Raw genomic sequence first — 21,377 nt, 5'->3', positions numbered from 1 at the left:
AGCTCTCAGCTACTGCTCCTGGCCTGGCCTGCTTGCTTGCCCCTGGACTCTCTACAACGATGATCATGGATTCACCCTCTGAAGCTGCGAGCAAATCCTAAATTAAAGGATCTCTTTTAAGAACTGCCTTGCTCAAGGTGTCTCTTGATGGTGTCAGAACAGACAACTAAGACACCATTCCTCTGAGTAAGTCCGGCCTAACATTGGTTATATGCATAGACGTGTTTATATTTTCCTTGGGATCTTGATGGTCTGGACAGCCATTCAGGTCTCCCTTGCCATTTTCCATTTTTGCAGTCATTCCAAACTGTGGGGTTGGTGTTTAGTCTTCTGTACAGGTCAATAACCTTCCCCGGCTTCTGAGGTAATATGTAGAGATTCATTCCAGTTTGGGGCTGTGATAAGCAGCACCCTATATGGTAGATCTCTGCAAACATCTCTGATGGTATTAAAGATTATTCTAGAGCTTGGATTTTCAGGTTGATGTTATGCAGATTAAGGGAGTGTCCCTTTCCATTTTGGAATGTCACTGTGCTCATTTTCATGAGGGGAGAGATTTGACATCTGTGACTTCTGTGATCCTCTATCCCCTGCTTCATGCTAAGTTCAAATAACCCAGGAAGGAGGGACCCATTGAGCCAACATCCTCCCAAGTTCTTAACATGATGCAGTGGGAGTTGTTCATCAGAAGGGCAAGCCCCAGAGAGAAGTGGAAGGTGAGCCAGGTGGGTGTCCAGGATCCTGTCCCTTCCCCATCGTCCCTCTAGGTGACACAGATGCATGTGGATCCTTCCTGAGCCTCTTGCTCCCTTCTCAGGGAACACTGTCATTGTGGCCCCACTGGCCACCATGAGATCCTGCTGCACTCTGGTATGACAGACATTCCATGAAGGAGAAAGACCAGGGACCCAGGGATGAGAACACAGCCTCTGTGGTGGGCTCTGCTATGAACCTACTGAATTTCTATGATATCACTCCACCTGTGCAGGTGTGGCAGCTGTGTTTCTGCTGTTTCTTCTAGACACATAGCATAACTACACTTCCCAACTGCCTCTGCAGCAGCTGGGACCAGGTGACTATGTTGCAACCAATAGTCTGCTCTTCCTAGAATCCAAGGTGACTGCATGTTTAGGGTTATGATTTATCTCTGCCCCATCTGCCCTGAAGGGGTCATTTAGGCAGACACCCCTTGAGTGATTAACTTGCCTCAATGGAGTCAAACAGGAAGTGTGACCTAAAGCAGAGGAGAAAGACAAATGGAGGCAGAGAAGCCAGGCTTTTGAACCCTGCCTTATAGGCATAAGTGAGGAGTCCGCTTTGAGCAAAAGCAGTTTCTAAATGCACATTATGTGTCTACCATCCACAGTGGGCTTACATTCCAAAGGGTCTTAGAGCTCAGCCCTGTGGTGTGGTACTGGTTGCGGCCCTTCCCAGCTTCCCAGCATCCCAGGTGATGGCCTAGTTGCCTACCAGTCAAAGAGCCTGACAGTCCCCAAAACTTTTCCATAATTTACCTGCTGGGAGTCACCAGGTCCTGATGATTTAATGGAGCAAATGAGAGCCCTGGTTCCCTGGGGAGATGGCTGAGCTAGTCAGAAACAGGAGTCGGGAAAGTTGGCCTGGTTTGGGCTGGTTATGTGGGGCTGGCCTTCAGGGACTGCTCCTTCAAGGGAGGGGGTCAGTAAGATTTGGAGTAGTTAACACAGGGAGTCTCGGTGTTGTCTGAACTTCCAGGCTGGGCAGGGATGAGTGGAAAGGCAGGAAAAGGAGGGCGGAAGCCCTGGTCTTTGCATGTGTCCATCTGTGTAAGGTCCCCGCGGGAGGGAAAGCCTGGGTTACTGAAGTTCCGCCTCCCCCAACCTGAACCTAATTCCCTCAGGACCTATTGGGCATGGCGGGCTGTTTGTGTTTGTGCTCAGCATTTTAAACATGGATGCTTTTGCTTTGTTGATGTGCTGGGGGCGGGGGCAGGGGGGTGGGTGGGGTGGGGGGACAAAGGCAGACAAACCCAGTGTCACCTTTCACTCTCTGGAATCAGAAGCGGGCTGTGCTGGCCGCTTACCCATTGCAGCTGGAAGGAGCCTGGGAGGGCCGAACACCTGCAAGGTTGAGGTCCTCTTGCCTCCTCAGGGCCAGTTGGGTGTGGTCGAACACTGCACCACAGGACATTGACAGCCTCCCTGTGCTCACTTTGGCACAGGACACTCACGTTCCAGTATGTTTGTGCCTGCTGGGATCTGGGCCTGTCTGTCCAGCACTGATCTGAAACTCAGCCTTCCCATTCTGTCCACCTGGAGGGATTCTCAGATGCCACTTTCTGCCAGGGTCTCTCCTGGTCCCATCCTGGAGTCACAGCCTGGACCTCAGCATTCCCAAGGCAAGTTCATCCACCATTAAATTATTACTGGTATTGGGGGTAGGAGCGAGGGCTGTAAGATGTACGCGGTGATCAGGGGACAGTTTCACGGAGGCGGCTCTCTCCTCCCGCCCGTATGTGGTGGGTTCCAGAGACTGAACTTTGGTCCCCGGGTTTACCTACCCAGTGCCTTTACCTGATGTGCCGTTTCGTTGACTCGCTTCTGGTGTCCTTCTTGTTTGTCATGTCTCGGAGAGCCCCTCTCTGTCCCCACAGCACACAACGGTCATTGCCCATGCCTGCCCCCGGAGAGTCCTGATGACGTCACCCTGCATGGCTTTTTCTTCAGCCACTGTTCTTCCCATGATGGCCTGATTGGAATGATGACCTCTTCCTCTCTCCCGGCCCAGCTCCCTGACTCCTCGGGACTCAGATCTATCTGTTCCTAGCTGCACCACCAGGCTTGCACATAGTAGGGCTCGATGAGGCTTGCCGGACTGAATGATGGTGAAGGCGGATGCTTCCAGAATCCCAGAATCCTTAGAATGTTCTGAAATTGTTTTGCACCCCTGGGCACAATCACCTCCCTCCCTGTGGTTATTTAGGAGGCCTTATGTATGTAGCAGAAGAAGACCAGAGCCAGCCATTCCCCTGTGACATTTCCTGGCTCCTTCCCGAGCTCCTAATAACAGACACATTTTAGGGTTTGGAGAAGACTAGACAACTGGGTAAATCACAGTTTTTAAAAATGGGCCAAACATGGATTTACACAATAGCCTGTGACAAACGTGTCTTCAGGGGATGAGCTGGCAGCAAACATCCATTTTTCCAAAGGGCGTCACAGCCCTGGGAGAAATAATGAGGACTGTTTAAGAGTCTAATCACTCCCCAGTGCTGACAGGCTGGAGAGCGAGAACTGCCTGTCTGTGTTCATGGGCTGCACCCTGCGCTTCTGTTCTTGGTCCCAGATAAGCATCCTGCTCCCAGGGGTGGCCTGACATGTCCGGCTTTTCTCCTCCTGCTTTCTGCCTCCCTCCTGTCCATACATTATCTAGGGAACATAGGGTACAAGAAGCTCCTGGGAGCCTAAAGCCCCAGGCATTATAAATAACCAATGAGTCTTTTTTCCTGCCCCAGTGCCCAAGCCGGCTGTAGAAGAAGGTCAGTGGGAGTTACTAGGCATCACCTTTGAGTCTTTTCACATCTAGTTTTTTTTTTAGTTCCTTCCTTCTCCTGCCTGACTTCTGTCCATCCTCTCTGCCTCTATCATGGATCAACCACCAGAAGAGTATGTGATCCCTATAGCTGCACCCAAGGGTCCACCATCTTACCTCCGTCCTGTGATAGTTCATCCCCGTTGTCAAGTTGGCTGGAATAGGGATCACTTAGGAGACACACCTGCTGTGGAATATTCCTTCACACTGTGTGAATATATGTCACTGTGATTGGTTTGATAAAGAAACTAACTGGCCAATCGCTAAATAGAATAAGGTTAGGTAGAAGAGCCAGATTAGGAGAATGCTGGGAGGAAGAAGGGTAGAGTTTGGAGTGGCCAGTCAGATGCAGAGGGAGCAGGAGATGAACGTACCATGCTAATAAAGGAACCACCACGTGGCCGAGCGTAAGTAAGGAATGTAGGCTAATTTAAAATGTAAGAGCTAGTTAGTAATAAGCCTGACCTATTGGGCAAGCATGTGTAATGAATATTAAGCCTCTGAGTGGTTATTTGAGAGCAGCTGTGGAACAGGAAAACTCCACCTCCACACACCTCCACCTGTGTCTATGAGGGCACTTCTAGAGGGGTTAATTGAGAAGAAAAGACTTCCCCTGAAGGTGGGATACCTCATCCTCCGGGTTGAGGTCCTGGAGTGAATAAAGAATGAGGAGTTAGGAGAAGGAGAGGACCACAGTGGACTAGTGACACTAGAATGGCCCCCTTGAGGAAGCCCAGCTGGGTCTGAATGATGAGCTGGAAGGGCAGAACACCTAGAAGAGAGCGGCAGCCACAGCTCACCGCTCTCAGATCTGCAGGCCCCTGGGCTGGAATTCTGCACAAGAAGGTTTTCAAGGTGTTCCTGGGCAACGCCCTCTGCCACAGGTGGAACTGCCTTCAGGGACAAGGAAGGGTGGCTCCTTGGTAAGGGTGAGTGGGAAGGAGCAGAAGTCCCTGGGGCTTCCTGCTCACTTGGTTTTGAGACCCAGGAAAGCCTGAGGCACATCTGCAGTGAGGGGACCGAGGCCTCACAGGTGGCCCTGATAGTCAATGGACAACATCCCACTCAGGGATCCACCCTGCCGGCCACTGTAACACAGTACTTCATCAGCCCAGAACTGTAGGGCCATGCCCAAGAGTCCACTGCTGACTATCAGTCTGGGAAAGAAAGGTCCTTCTCCCTTATCTGCCCTGACACCCATTCCTATAAGGAGGCCGCAGAAGCAAACTTCATAGCAGCACAAATGTCACCGTCAGCTCAGTGCTGTGACCACAGGATGATTTGCGAAGTCTGCCTGGGTGGAGCTATGCCCATCTTTACACAGCTCAGCTCTCATAGAAAGATCTGGTGTCAGGAAGAGGGTGTCTCTGAGAGGTGAGGAGAGTTGGAGACTGAGGGACCACCCCGGGTTTCCAGGCACAGTGAACCATCACCGCCCCACCCTGTGGGTTTCACTGCCTCCTTCCTCTGGGAACCACGGACACTTCAGTACGTTCCTACTCCAGAGAGCTGCACCCGGCAGAAGACAGCTGATGGGAAAGGTGTCTCACGCTGAGCTGGTGAAGAAGAGATGCCTCTCACAGGCTCAGGCAGCAGGGCTAGCGCCCCTCTGTGTGGAGAGCTCCAGGGAAGATAAGAAAGGCTTATCGGTCTCTCTCCTGTCAGCAGCCCACAGGAAGCATGGCTGCTACTCCACTCAAACATCCCCTGTTTATCTCAAGAAGGGGCCCTGGTTTCATGTCTCCCTTTTTCTTCCAGTTCTCTCTGCTCTGCTGTCACCTGCATACAGAGTAGCACAGTGCAGTATGGAACTCAGGGCTGAGTGTGAAACACATCTTTCTACCAGGCTCAGTGAAGCTCCATTGCCCCTCTGAGAGGCTCGCCTGCCGTGAGGAAGGCAGAGGCAGTGGGACCTTGCTGGGTTGGAGGAGGCAGAGATGAGCAGGGCAGATCTGGCAAAGGCCCTGGCCAGCTGGGGGCCTCTGAGTCTCCGGGCTCAGGGTAGGGGTAGGAAAGGGAGGTGACAAGGACTCCGGAGAGATCTGTCCTTATGCCGAGTAAGAGAGGCCGCCGTGAAGAGGCTCTGCCTGACTCTGTCACATGCTTGACCCCATGGGTCAGATTCTACAGGGCCAGAGGGGACAAAGTGACCAGCCTGTGGCCCCCTTGACCTCACCCTGGGAACCAACGGCCCTGAGCTACCTCTTAGATCCTCTTGGTCCTCCTGGCTGGATCTGGGTAGCCGAAGAGGCCTGACAGTGGGTGCTTTCCTTGGTGCCTGTACCTCAGGCCAGGGGACCATGGAGGGGCAGTTTTTGCAGGAGCATCACCAAACCCACCTGCCACATGGTGTCATCTCAGATCCAGTCTCTTGTCTGTCCGTCTGTCTGTTTTCTCTCTCTCTCTCTCTCTCTCTCTCTCTCTCTCTCTCTCTCTCTCTTTCCTCCAAAAGAATATGCATTTGGCTCCAGGTGGGGACCCAGCTAGGAGTCACCCAGAGAGACCAGAGGTTCTCCCAAGAGCACATGACAATGTCGTGGTCACAGCCCCTGTATTCAGGCACTGAGCCCAGGTGGCCTCAGAGAGACAGACTCCAGTGATTGTCAGGGAACCAGAGCAGGGGTGAGGGTCCGTAACGACACCACCAGGAGGGCCCTCCAACTCCATCAGCACGGGGTGCAGCTATTGCTGTGACTAACTTAGAGGCCCCACTTCCATGGAGAGTCTCCTCCGGTCACTTCCCTTCTGGGAGTACCTTAGCCCTGCCTCCCCCACAGGCTCCCCTCCATCCCTCCCTTGTTCCCAGGAAGCACCCTGCATCTGGCTAGCCTTGGGGAGGGGAAGGTCAAGGCCCTCTGAGAATGCTGGGGCTCTGTTTTCTGGGTCAGGGACTTGGGCTCATCCATGGAACAGAACCCAGAGCCCCTGTTTCCAGAAAGTTCTTCTTGGGCTTAACATAAGCAAATAGCTGTTCATCATTATTGGTGACGGTTATTTTACCTTTCCCACTGTCCCCTTGGCAGGGATCCTCCTGGGAAATTTGAGAGGCTCAGTAGCAGGAGAATGAAGCCTGTGGGCTGCACTCAGACCCGACTCCCTGATATGAACCCTGGCTTTCCCAATGTCAGTGTCCCCATCTGAAAATGGCCCTAATATCCCTGCCACAGGTAAACAGAAGTGCCTTCATGTCCCCCGTGGACCCCATGGGCTGCCCTCCTGACTGCAGTTCACGACAGAGAGTGGGCTGCAGTGCGGGCACCGTCGGGGTTCAGTGCCCTTCTCAACCCGAGCACCAGCTTCTGGAGGCTCAGAGCAGGCCAGTATTGATTCCCAGATCTTCCCTGGAGAGCCAGGCTAGCGGGGGCTGCCCAAGCTTGCTCAAGGCTTCTCTCCCAGATCAAGTACTGTTGAGTGAGTGCTCCAGGGGAAGATCTGAGTTTTAAGAGGACCTCAGTCCACTTAAGGAGAATCCGAGTCTCTTTCAATGCCAGTGAAAGCTGTGGGGGAGGACTGGGACAGCTTAGTGTTAGTCCGCTTTCTCTCTGCCATGACAAAATGCCCAACAGAAGCAGCTTAAGGGTTTGTTTGGGTTCCTGGTTTGAAGGCCCGGTCTGTCATGGCAGGAAAGACATGGAACGTGAGACAGCTGGTCATGAGCACCTGTGGGACACTGAGGGGTGAGAGACAGTGCTTGTGTCTCAGTGACACAGAGTTGGGTCTGAGCTGCTGTGCCATGAAGCTGTGTGACCTTGGGTAGATCGCATGACTTCTCTGAGCCTCTTTCTCTTTCATGTAAAAAGCTGCATTTTAATCCATTCGTTTGACTCAAATACCTTCTATCACGATGCTTAATCTCCATTGCCAACTGGACTGGTGATTAAATGGTTATTTAGAATCACCATGGAAACACATCATTGGGTATGTCCATAAGGGTATTTCCAAAGAGGCTTACCTGAGGAGGGAAGACTCACTTTGAATGCGGGTGGCATCATTCAATGGGCTGAGGTCCTAGACTGAATAACAAGGAAAAGATGAGCCGAGCACCAGCGTCCACCTCTCTCTGCTCTTGTGACAGCAGATGCAACGTGACCAGCTGCCTCAAACTCCTGCCATCACCACAGCGCATGTGCCCTGATGGATCATACGACTGTGAGCCAAGACAAACCCTTCCTACCCAAGGTGGCTTCCACCAAGTAGTTTGTCACAGCATTTAGAAAAGAAAATAAAACACTGGCCAATGAGAAAGAAGCTTGTCACCTCAGGAGACTGGACCGTGTGGGGTCTCAAGCTGGTGCCACTGGTGGGTACAGGCCGCTTCTGGCCCCGCCTGACTAGCAAGGAGTCCAACAGTCCAGGGTCTGCTGGTCTCACATCCAGTCTGCCCTGCCGTCTCTGTTTCTGTTCCTGTCTCTCCTGGATTGGTCTGAACCGACTTCATTTTAAACAGTCTCCCCCTCCACTGCCACCGGTGAGGTCTGCCGTGTATCCTCACAGCTTAGCAGCTGGAAGGGGAGGGAAAACTGTCTTTAAACAAGGGCAAAGGGAAAATCTGAATGAACTGAGATCAAGTGCTCACCTCCGAGCCAGCCAATCACTTACTCTCTCATCTCCGGGCCAGCCAATCACTTACTCTCTCATCTCCGAGCCAGCCAATCACTTACTCTCTGTGCCTAGAACTGCACATGGCTGACACTCTGTGATGACACCCCCGCTAAATCGCTGGAAACTGACCTGCCAGAGAGCAAAGGGGACTCTTCAGTGATAACTGTCCTGCAAACACCTGGCCCCGAACCTTTCTGGAGCGTCTGGTCACAGGGCACTTGTCTCAGCAGGCCAGATCTCCCCTCAGCAGAGGGAGTCGAGTCCCCTGGTAAAGCAGCCGGACCTCAACGGGGAACACCCCAGGTATCCCCGCTCGGTACAGTGTAGTGCCGAGAAAGACGGAGATAAGGCAGGGACAATCGATCTAGGCCTTTCAGACACTTGGTTTACACTGGGCTCGGGGCATGAAGAAGCCACTGGCCTCGGGGGCAAGCAGGGGCAGCAGTACTCATGGAGGGCTGGCCTTTCTGGACGACATTTTCAGAGGAGACTCAGGCAGCTGAAACCTTAGTCTCAGTCTCAGAAGTTCACAGGGAGCTGGGTTGTGAGCTGCAAGCCCCACTGGAAGAAGACCCTTTCAGCAGAAGAGGAAAAAAGGTGGCATCAGCATCTGCATCAACATCAACATCAGTATCCACATCAGTATCAGCATCATCTGCATCAGCATCAACATCATCCATATTAGCATTTGCATCATCAGCATCTGCATCAACATCATCTGCACCAATGTCTGCCCATGGATACACTGGCCCAGCAGGCACATAGCCTACTGTGAGCTCAGCCCTTGTGTGGACCAGCCTCCTTGGTAAGGAGGAGATCCTCAACCTGCTACCATCAAACTCAAGCCTCAGGGACCTGCTCCCTCCCCATCTCTCACCCAGAGGGGTTCTACCTCAAAACTCACAGCTTCCCAAACTCAGAGTCTCTGCTGAGTCTGTTCCCATCACATGCAGCAAAGATGTGCTGCTGAGGGCGTGGACTCATGGCTGCTCTTGCAGAGGGCCTGGGTTCGATTCCCAGCACCCACATGACAACTCACAACAGTCTCTAACCCTAGTTCCAGGTGATCCAGTGTGGTGGTATTGTGTTCCCCAAAATATTGTGCACCCTAATAAACTTATTTGGGGTCAGAGACAGAAAGCCACTAGATACAGAGGCTAGAAAATGGTGGCACTCACACCTTTAATCCTAGCATTCCAGAGGCAGAAATCCATCTGGGATCTCTGTGAGTTCAAGGCCACTTTGGAAACAGTCAGGCATGGTGACACATGCCTTTAGTCCCAGGGAGTGATGGCAAAAGCAGAAAGATATATAAGGCGTGGAGACCAGAAACAAGAAGCATTTGGTTTGTTAAGCATTTGGCTGGTTAAGCTTTCAGGCTTCTAGCAGCACAGTTCAGCTGAGATCCATTCGGATATGAGGACACAGAGGCTTCCAATCTGAGGAAAACAAGATCAGCTGAGAAGTTGGCCAGGTGAGGTTAGCTGTGGCTTGTTCTCTCTCTCTGATCTTCCTGTTCACCCCAATACCTGGCCTTGGGTTTGATTTTATTAATAAGAACTGTTAAGTTCCCTGCTACAATCCAGGGCCCTCGCTGACCTCCATAGGCACTGCATGCATGTAGTGCCCAAACATACATGCAGGTAAAACACCCATACACACAAAAACATAAAATTAAATAAATTCTCCAAAAATTTTCTTAAGGAGCCATCACCGAGTCAGGTATGGTGGCGCAAAGTCTGTAATCTTAGCACTTGAAAGTAGAGGGAGGGATGAATAATTCAAGGTTATCCTCCACCACATGGTGAGTTTGAGGCCAGCTTAGGATATATACCACCATATCTCAAAAAATATGGAAAAGAAGAGAGGGAGGGAGACAGAGAAAGGGAGGGAGAGAGAGAACGTCAAATGTACAGGGGCCGACAGGTGCCCACTGATGGGTAGAACACAGCTTCCCCCACCTGCTGGCAGTCCTCAGGATGGCCCCTCCGGTCTGGAGGAACCAGTGGTGAGCATTGCCTTGGTCCTGATTGGAGCCATGGCCCCAGAGCCCAGGGAGAAAAGTGCACGAGGCTCCAGATGAAATGGGAATGAGAAAGGTATTGTGTCTGTCAGCGTGACATTGCCTGCAGCTCCTAGAAAGGCCTTTCACCATGGACTCATGGCGTTCTTTCTATGGGCTCCATTTCTTTTCTCTCCTGGAAGGATTGTGCCGGCAGAGTGGTGTGGCTGCCTTGGCCCTCTCGGCCGTGATTGGAGTTGTCATAACTTCAGGGCTCCCCAGGGCTCGTCATGCAGAGTAGCAGGCGGCACACAGTGACACTCTGACTTGGTCACATGACAGACCTTTGTTCCCGGAGCCGTCTGTTCCCACAACCTAGAACGTTGTGTCCCCCTGGATCTTGTTTAGGAAACCTTGGCCCTTAAAACTCTGTGCCATTTGTCAGGGAATGGTCACAGCACAGTCTGGACACTTCTGCACTAGCCTCACAAGCTGGGAGCCGTGTGCCCACCATACTATTTCTCTGTCATGTGGAGAGGTCGAGCTCCCCACCGAGGTCAGTGACACCGGAGCCTTGTGTCTCTGTGCTTCTGACTGAAGACCACCCAGCAGGCCAGGGGACATCACCTCCTAGGTCTCCAGGGCTTCTCCCTCTGCTCTTTTTCTCAGACACAGTCACTTTCTTAGGAAAGCTCTGGGCGCCAGAGATCATGCAACAGGTGAGGACACTTGCTACTGAGTCTAAGGACCAAAGTTTCCTCCTCAGGACACATGTAGGGGAAGGAGAGAACTGACCCCTGCAAGCTGGCCTCTGACCTCCACACATGCGCTCTGGTGCACCTGTGTCCATCCCCAACCCCTCAACACAAAATAACTAAGTATATTAAAATGTTTGTTTTTTAAAAGAAAGCCTCTTGGGCTGGATTGATGGCTCAGTGGTTAAGAGCACCAGCTGCTCTTGCTTTGGGATCAATTCCCAGCAACCACATGGCAGCTCACAACTGTCTATAACACCAGTTCCAAGGGATCTGACACCCTCGGTTGGCCTCTGCAGGCACCAGGCACACACATGGTATGTAGACATACACACAGGCAAGACGCCCATATACAAATTAAATTGGAGGAAAAGAAAGGCCCTTTCACATATTCACTGCAGAGTGTCCACATGGGGTCTGATGGCTGGACTCTTAGGGTGAGTCTCCCTGGTGTGTCTTCAGCCTCCGTGTGGGTGGCAGACGATGGTCTCCCCTGAATCCTCAGATTGGCAGTGGATACAGTAGTCATGTGAATACTGGGGAGGTCAAGTTACCTCCAGTGTTTTAGATGGAGTTTTTCTACTCCCAGCCAGGGCCGTCCAGTCTCCTGTCACCTCTCCAGCAAGCATCTACTCTTTGGATAAAGCCCAGGCACCTGATGGGGCTTTCAAGGCCCCGTGTGACCCAACCACGCTCGCTCTTTCTAGCTTTGCCCTAGGTTTTGGCACATGCCCGTCCCCAGGTTCTCCATGAAGCTCTTCCTGTGGGTCATGGTTCCTCTCACCTCCAGGCTCTTACACATGTTGGTGTCTTGGCCTGATTTTCCTTCTTCCACGAGAACCCTCATGTTATCTAGGTGACTTACCTTTTGTACCCCCACTGAAAGGCTGCCTCCTTCCTCACCTGTCTGTGCCATGAGGATAGCTGCCCGCCCTCCCCCCCCCCCCCCCCCCCCGCCACCCATCCCATCAATTCATCAAATACTTACGTGTTTAATGTCAGGCTTAAGCTTAGACTGTGGGTTTCCTGAAGGTAGAAACTGCGTTTGGCTTGACTGCCACGACGTGTGTCCCCAGTGTGGCCCAGAGCCCAACCAGCTGAGTCGGTGCTCAATTAAACATGTTTTGACCACACAAACAAAGAGCGAGTAAGCATGTTGGCCTTATTCTCTCCCTCTCTGACGAGTTCCGGGCTCTTACAGTTCATGTAGACTCAAGTTTCCAGAGAACAGGAGACTCTGCCTGCTCCACACTTGTCCCTCCCCTGCCTCCCACTTGCCGCTAAGAGTTCAGCCCATCGGGTGCTACCTCCCTGCCAGACCCCAGAAGCTGCTGCAAAGAGTCCCTGCTGTCAGTCCCCCCTCAGTGGCAACTGGAACTTTCTAGGCTGAGGGACAGATGTTTCCTGCACCCCCTTCCCACTCCTGTCATTCACTGGGAGGGAAAGGGGGCTGCTGGGCTAGAAAAGTGAGGGAAAGTGGACGCAGTGGTAGGGACTTCACTGCATACCCAACATGCAAGGTGCTGTCCTAAACCCGTGAGAAATGTCCCACCGCACCTTCTCAAAATCTCGGTGAAACATAAGCTTCTATTCCCCCTTTCCTAAATGGGGAAAACGAGGTACAGAATAATCAAGGCACTTGTCCAATGTCTTCAGGGACTGGCCAGTTTGGGGACCTGGGCTGAGCCACACAGGTCACAGCTTAGATCTGAGTACAGAGGGCAGGATGGGGGTCTTTGGGGGTGCATGAAGCTGCTTCCTGGTGTCAGGCGTGTGCTGAGGTGAACACAGATGTGGTGTTCAGCTGCAGGTCATGAGGGTGCCCCAAACAGCTCTGGAAGTGGGGGAGACTCTAGTATTTACAGGATGATAGAGGGATCTGAGGAGAGGATGGTCAGCTCCCAGCAGCGAGCAGGAGGAGCCGTTGAGGAAGAGACCAGCCAGAGCAGTGGTTCTCAACCTTCCTGACGCTGCGACCCTTTAATACAGTTCCTCATGCTGTGGTGACCCCCAACTATAAGATCATTTTCATTGCTACTTCAACTGTAACTTTGTTACTGTTATGAATTGTAATGTAAATATCTAATATGCAGGATATCTATTATGTGACGACCCCCCCCCCCCCCAAACAGGGTCATGACCCACAGATTTAGAAGTACTAAGCCGGGGACAATTCCCATGCTGTGATTCCTACATCACACCTGAAACCACTTCTAGAAGGTGGGGAGCAGGTGACAGCCTCCTTTTTGTGGTTCTGCGGGAGGTGGAGGGGGTTGTCTGGGTTTCCAAACTTGGGTGACAGGCACGGAGGAAGTACCGGGCTGCAGACAGCCAGACAGGCATGGGTTTGGTGTGTACAGGTAGGCATCCTGCTTAAGAACAAGCACCAAGCGCTGGCGGCGAGCTACCCCGAAGTCCCAAGCACTTGGATGTGAAGCCGCACTGGACAGTGCCCAGGACCACAGGCCGAGCCTGCTGCTGGCACACTGCATGGGCGGGCCCCCGCAGTGCTGCGCTGTGAGCCTGCGCAGCAGTGGCTGCATCTGGAGACGTGCAACAGAATGTGAGGAGTGCAACCGTCTCTCGGTGAAGCTGTTCTGCTTCCGTCTGTCTTCACTGAGAGATTTTCTCGGCGAAGGAAACACTATCATTCTTTGAAAGTTTGGAGCTGCAGTGGACTCTGCCCTTCTCTCTCGTCTGGTGCCTGGTGGAGCCCAGAGGGAATGAGCACTGAGACCGGCTGGGGAATGAAGCCGTTAGAGGGCGACATTGGATCAGCAAAGCCCTGACTACGAGGCAGTGTGCTGTGCGGGAAGAATTTCGGGACCCCATTACCTTCCCACCTGCCATTCACACCCCTGCTGCGACTTTGATTCCTAGAAAACCCTATAAAATCAGGGTCAGCGACAGGGAGATGGATTCAGCCTGACTTCCCAAGTTGTCTGTCTTGTTATTTTGGGCCTTTTCTTTGTTCTTATGGAGGGAAATGGATCAACCTCTGACCTTTTCTGCCCACATTGGCCACTCACAGACTCTTGATAACTACTGATAGGGAGCCAGGGGCAATCAATGTATTTTTAAAACCTCACCTAGGAGAAGCTACAGCCTAGGAGAAAATAATTACATATTTAATAAATCACATACATTAAAGATCCAAAATACATAGAGTCCCCTGAAGACAATAATAATAATAATAATAATAATACAAAAGGTTTGCTACAGAAGTTTTTCCTTGAATACACACTTCACTGAAGAAGAGACACCCAACATCTTTAGCCATTTTTTGAAATGCAAAATAAAACCACAGCATACGCCACTTTACCCCCTAGAAAGCAGCCTGGGGCACAGAAGAGCTGTGGGCAGAAGAGAAGAAGAGACTGAATAGGGGTGAGTACATTTATTATCCAAGTAGCTATGATGATTTCACGGCTGTATACATCTGTCAAATTCAACAGGCTTGTAGGTTACATACGTACACTTTATTGTATGTCCACAATAAGGCAATAAAGCTGCTTAAAAATGTCACCACCTCTAGGATTATTGAATATACCTTACTGTGTGCCACAAGGATTGCCCTCGCCTCTCTCTACACCAGGACTCTTTGCTGTACAACTTCTCAGCCCTATGGGAAGATGGCTGGTTGCATCCTTGACTGAATTCACAAGGCTCCCCCAGAAGGCTTGAGTTGAGCACAGATGTGATGCCACTGTGGGGCTGGCAGGCTGGCTGGCTCATGCATCTCTGCCACCACTTCGAGGACATACCTCGCCAGCCTCCTGGAGGAAAAGAGATGCCAGGAACAGAGCCAAGTAAAGTGGTCACCTCTGCCAAGGTTAGCCGCTGTAGCCAAGGCCAGTCACTGCAGCCAGGGTCAGGCAGAAGCCACGAGAGGCTCAGGGCGTGTGTGTCCAGCCAAGATCAGCAGAGCTGCCCAGCTAACTTACAGCTGATCCCAGAGAAGCAGGCAACACATATCCTGAAGCCAGTCAGTGGACTCCTTTGAGATTGGCCAGGAAGTCTGATTATAGTAAAAACAAAACCAAAACAAAACAAAACAAAATAAAACAAAACAAAACAAAAACAAACAAACAAACACAGCAAAACCCAAACCAGGATGAGCTACGTAGAAAAGCTTCTTAGAGGAGGCAAAGTCCCCTCACTGGCTTTTGTTTTTGAAACTGGATGGTTTTATAGCTCAGGCTGGCCTAGAACTCACTCCACAGACCAGGTTGGCCTAGAGTTTGAGGTGATCCTCTTGCCTCTGCCTCTGAACTCCTGGGAACAGAGATCTGAGCCACCACATCACGCCGCCCACTGGATTTTAATGGTAAGAGTGAGCCAACCCGAAGGACAGCATGGGGCAGCTAGAGAGCAGACCTAAGGGGCTCAGCTTCAGAAGCTCAGCCCTCCTCCAGTGTGGGCAGAGCCCAGGGTAGGATACGGAAGGAGAGAAAATTCTACCCACAAACTTGGATGCCACGCTGAAATGGACTGAGGTTGCAGGGGACCAGCAGGTCTCAGTGAGGTTGACCTTTCTAGATGACCAGGGCAGTGGTCTCAGGCAGAGTGGATGCTGGGCCGCCATGCAGCTGAGAGGTTGGTGTTCTGAATTCCTCCCACATGCAAAGAGTTATTTGAAAGATGACCCCAGAGGGTGGCTACCGTAACCAATGCTTCCTTTCCGTTCCAGAATGTTCCTCCTCTTAAGACTGCCTCAGGTGGGCCACAGATTCCTTGACCCGGGCCCACTTTACACTTCACTGTGGCCAATTAATTTAAAATGTTCATCTGTTTGTAATGATTTGTAAATCATTACATTAATGCATGTGTACACACATACACACACACACACACACACACACACACACACACACACACACACACATACACACGGAACAATATCTTCTCATTCTCCAAGCGTGGGGCGGTGGTGGTGGTGGTGGTGAGAAGCTCCTAGGAAGCTTGCAAGGTTATTGTACCCATAAGTACCCCAGGCTTCCTGCTGTATTACTGTGAGTTGATTACATGATGTCTCATGCGTCTCTGTGTAGTAAAACCACATTTAATTAGCATTATGGCCTGATTCAGGGTGAATGATGTGCGTGTATGACATCAGGAAGGAGAGAGAGCAGGTACCATTGACACCAGAGAACAGCAGGGCCTTGTACAGCCATGCCTGCCTCTGGACTTCTCTGTCCACTCCCAGGAGTCTGGGAGACCCCACTGTCCCCTGCTGTGTTCTTGCTGCTGCTGCCGTTGACTAAAAACCCTGTGGGTGGAATTTCTTCCTCCCCAAAATGGAGGTGATTGTGTGGACGGAAGGAGCCCGGCCTCTCCTTTCGGACTTACCTGTGGATCTATTTCCTTCCTTTGTCCCTGCTGCAATCTGAAGTCTCAGCAGACACAGCCCTTCTCAGCCCCTCCCCCACCTTCCCAGGCTCACTGCATCCCAGTCATAATTCCCTCAAAGCAACAAGTGGGGGATGGTAACCTGTATCCATGATCGCATCTGGAAACAGAGGCTCCAATGTGTGAAAAATCTCCTGAGATGGGCATCTCCTCCACTCCGCCTTCTCCGTCTTTACATTCCTCCTCTATTCTGCCAAAGTTAGGGGTCCGTCACTGCGATGAAATACCACAACCGAAAGCCAGTTGGAGAAGAAAGGGCTTATTTGGCTTACACTTCCACAGCACTGTTCATCATCCAATGAAGTCAGGACAGGAACTCACACAGGGCAGGAACCTGGAGGCAGGAGCTATGCAGAGGCCATGGAGGGGTACTGCTTACTGGCTTGCTCTGCCAGCTTTCTTATAGAACCTAGGACCACCAAGGATGGCCCCACCACAGTGGGCTGAGTCCTTCCCTATCAACCACTACTTAAGGAAATGCCTTACGGGCCTGCCTACAGCCTGATCTTATAAAGGCATTTTCTCAACTGGGGTTCCCTCCTCTCAGATGATTCTAGCCTGTGTCAGGTTGTCATAAAATCAGCCAGCACAGCAATTTAAGATGTTTAACATTCAGCCAGGCATCACAATCCTAATTTGAGGGACATCAACCATCATCTTGCCCAGATATCCAGTCAGTATCCCAGTCACTCCAATATGCAGAGGCAAAATCTTCCAGGGAGGGGACAGCAGGTACACAGGACCTGAGGCAGGGATCACTGGGTGAGTTTGGTGAGTAATAAAACCTTTGGCTTTCTGGGACACCCTAGAGACTTTAAGGGCATGGTGGGAATAAGGAAAGGGTTGCTCTGCTCAGGGGCAGGCAACTCAAGAGTAGGAGCTAGGTATAGTGAGTGCTTTATTTAAGCACAAATATGTTGGTTCCAGCACCCCATGTGGCCAGAGGGATCTAGGCACTGAAAGAGATGGCCAAGGTGTGGATAGACTGACACAAAGCCAGGTCCATGGAGGCAGGTGAATGTTCTGGGGTGCTGCTTTGGATAAGGGGGCATGGAGCGGGTACCTGTTCCACCTATGACCTTGAAGTACTAGCCCCTAGGGCATGGCCTCGGGGCTAGCTTAAGCTGAGGGGCATGTATGCCTGGCCCTTCTCTCCCTTGTGGGTTGGATGGTGCAGACTGACTCAGGCGGCAGGAGCAGCGTGGGACAGGACGTCAACCTTCCAGGACTCTGAGATGACTCTGCCTATCCTGTTTAGTGAGTTGTTCTCCCTAACATAATTTCGAAATAAATAGTTCCTTTATCAGTATCTGTGGATTACCTGCTACAGGGGCACTTTGCCTTCCCAAGGGCAGTCAACAGTAAGGACTTGGCTGTGTATAAAGGTCTTGACTCTGGGTACATGAGCAGGGGGATGGGTGTCAGGCAATCTGAGTTGACACTCAGGTTCAGGAGTGTGACCTTGGCCCGTAGAAGACATCAAGAGGATCCTGAAAGGGGCCATGACTTGATCAGGATTTGTTCTGGAACCTAGGAATGAGCACAAAGGACATTGCCTGAAGGCCAGGCAGCACCAAACTGGGGTTGCTGCTGAGCACAGAGCTCCAGGGAACAGGCTGTCTGAGCTGGACATTCAGTGGAAACAGGCCCGAGGCAGGGGGAGAACTGAGAGTGGGGAGGCCAGACGGATAGAAGGACACCTAGGGGCTGTGTAGGGCTCACAGGGCTTCTGAGAATTCTTACCCTAGTAAGCGTCCACTGCTTTACCCTAGTAAGGTAAGCACCTACTGTGTGCACCCAACTCACAGTATTTCATTCTCTGAGCACCTATTGTGTGCAGCCAGCTCATGCAGTCCTTTGTTCTCTGAGCACTTGTTGTGTGCAGTCCGCTTGCATAGGCGTTTATTTTCTGAGTGCCTACTGTGTGCAGCCGGTTCACAATAGACATTCACTGAGCACCTGCTGCTGTGGGATGGGCTGTACGTCAAATGTGTTGCTCTGACTGGTCAATAAATAAAACACTGATTGGCCAGTAGCCAGGCAGGAAGTATAGGCGGGACTAACAGAGAGGAGAATTGAGAGAAGAGGAAGGCAGAGAGAGACTCTGACAAGCAGCATGTGAAGATGCCGGTAAGCCACAAGCCACATGGCAAGGTATAGATTTATAGAAATGGATTAATTTAAGATGTAAGAACTAGACAGCTAGAAGCCTGAGCCATTAGGCCAAACAGTTTAAATAATATAAGCGTCTGTGTGTTTATTTTATAGGTGGGCTGTCGGATTGCCGGGGCTTGGCGGAACCCGGAGAGAAAACTTTCCAGCTACACACCTGCAGTTTGCAGCCATTTTACACAGTCCCTTACTCACCGAGCCAGAGGACAACTGTAACTGGGGCAAATGTGGTCCCCAATCCATGGCCTGCTGGTCAGGTGAAGAAAATGCTGGGCAGTGACCAATGATAGAATGTAACATGAAATCCTGATACAGCGAGGTTTGTGCCATGAAGGAAACCAGACTGAAAGTTGATGAAATGGCTCAGTGGGTAAGGAGCTTCCTGTGCAGTGCTGGAGACCTGAGTTCAATCCCGGGAGCCCGTGCAAAGATGGAGAGAATGGACTCCACAAAGTTGACCTTTGACCTCCACATGTGTGCCCACATGCACCACATGTACCTGGCACTCTCTCCTGATTGCCAGTGCAGAGGAGGGGCCCTCTTGGAATTGAACTTAGGTTCAGGTAAGGACTCGGTGGAACCATGATACGTCATCTCCCAACCCATTTCTGTAAATTAATTGCAACAGCTGTTCTTCGTATCCTTTAATTGCAAAATCGGTTAAGCTTAACATGCTCAGCTGTGGCTGAGGGATGAGACGGCAGGGCCCAGGCTGGCTCTGCAGGTCCTGCCTTTTTCTGGGGTCCCACATTCCTATGTCAGTCCCAGAAGCCCCCATCGACTGTCCATGGGACCCTTGTGGGACATGGGTGATGTGTCAAGGTGGATGCATCTCCAAGGAAGTGGATCCCGGGCAGAGTCCCAGTTGCAGCTTCCTGGCACAAGTGTGCCGAACCTGTGAGCCAGGCAAAGGAGTAAACATTCCCCAGAGGTGGCCAGAGTGACCCAATATCAATATCCCACACATACTGGCCCTGCACTGTGTCCTCACTGCATGACTGATGGCAATCTTTTTGCTTACTTTTTCCTCAAGAAATCAAAAGTTCCATAATGACATTTCACTATGGTTACTATGTGCCCAGGGCTTAGAAGGGTACCTGGTATATAGTAGGCATGAATGAATGAGTAAACAAGGGAGTAAGTGAATGAATGAATAAATGAATGAATGAATGAATGGCTTAAGCTTCCTGGAAGAAGGAGTTCACAAGGCCAGTGCCACTGTGGGTGTGAGATGACTAGGGCAGGCATGTGCTTTCCACAGCCGTCCTGGGCAGTACTGAGATGGGCAAGACACTGCCAGCATGCTCCTGAGACGCCTACGCAAATGGGTTTGGTTCAGGCACTGGCCAGGTGTGTTTGCTCTTGGAACTTTGGCCCAACCCCTCCCGGTCCCCTTTACCAGAGAAGTTGAGATTTCTCTTTCGGGGCATGGCAGCAGTGTGGTCCACCACACACGTTCAGGGCACAGGCCCATGGCCCTAACTAGCTGAGACACACCACACCTCTCTGAAACTGGTTTCCTCATTTCTTAAGGCTCCAGGGGTGTGAAGATGGGGTGGACAAGGCTCTCTCTGTGGACACAGTGTCCTGCGTAAAGTCCACACACACTGCCCAGTGTTGCTTGCTGTCTGGTTCCAGAGCCTGTGGTTGCATAGGCCAGTCTGACAGGCATAAAGAAGAGGGACGAGTGTCTCCGTCCCTGTTGAAATGGAGGGGGCAGGCGGCTGCCCCAGAGCCCAGATGCCAGCATACCAGGAAGAAAGCAGCAGCTTCAGGGACCCCAGGGAGTGAGGCACCGGCAGAAGGCAGTGGTAAGGTGGGCAGAGAGGAATGTGAATCGTCTCCCTCCTTGCAGAAACCTCATCTTCCACCCTGTGGTTGCATGGCCTTTCGAAGAACAAGCTGACCCTGTCACACAAGCAGCTGGAGAGATGTCCACACATTCATGGCAGGAGGTGACACTCAGGTGACCTGTGCAATTGAGATTCCAGTGTGTGAGGCGGGGAGCTGGCCTAGAGCGGGGCCCACCCGCCTGTCACTGCTGCGTTTCCTGGGAGGCAATGCTACATTTGGCACAGGAAATGCAGCTTCAGTGGGGGGTGAAGAGGGTGTGCAGCAGAAACCCTCACTTTGCAAACAGTTCCACAATCCCTCGGCACACCAGGGAAGGCAGTGGAGCGCCGGCATTCTATTTGGACGCTTGAGTGAGGGGCCTGGATCCTGTACTGTGTCTCTGTCCTCTGAGGACATGAATGAATGGATAAATGAATGAATGAATGGCTTAAACTTCTTGGAAGAAGGAGTTCACAAGGCCAGTACCACTGTGGGTGATGGATGGATGAGCAGGCATCTCTAATGAGCCCAGAGTCAGAACAAGGCAGCCACAAGCTTCCTTCCTCTTCCAGCTGTCCCCAGAGAAGGGCCACCTATGTGGATCTAGGACTCTGCATGGACAGAACCTCCTAGGTGGGGTATCCAGGGGACTGAGAAGGTCTGGGCAGATGGCTCTCTGTGATATTCGTACACCCCACACAGGCCCCTGAGAAGTGGCCAGGAGACCTCAGGATGGAGCCTAAGGCTGGGCCTGCCCGTCTCGAACCCCATCCAGCCATCCGAGGAGTGAGGGTGACGTGGTCTCCAGAGCTAGCCCAACCCTGTCCTGAATGACTGCCTAGTGGGATGGGAGGGACATCAAGCCAAGGAAGGAGGCATGATCTTCTACAGAACATTCTATGCTGAGCTCCTGGACCACTCTTCATAGCACATCACAACCTGCCTGCAGCTTGGAAGACTCAGGAAGTGGCAGGGAACCTTAGCAGTGTGTTGGAGACTGCCAGACCCGGCTCAAGTCCTCTCTCAGTTATGTG

This window comes from Peromyscus californicus, unplaced genomic scaffold (assembly GCF_007827085.1).
Source record: "Peromyscus californicus insignis strain IS unplaced genomic scaffold, ASM782708v3 Scaffold_5__1_contigs__length_169319896, whole genome shotgun sequence".
In the NCBI taxonomy this organism is placed as follows: Eukaryota; Metazoa; Chordata; class Mammalia; order Rodentia; family Cricetidae; genus Peromyscus; species Peromyscus californicus.
This window is presented reverse-complemented; position numbering follows the sequence as displayed.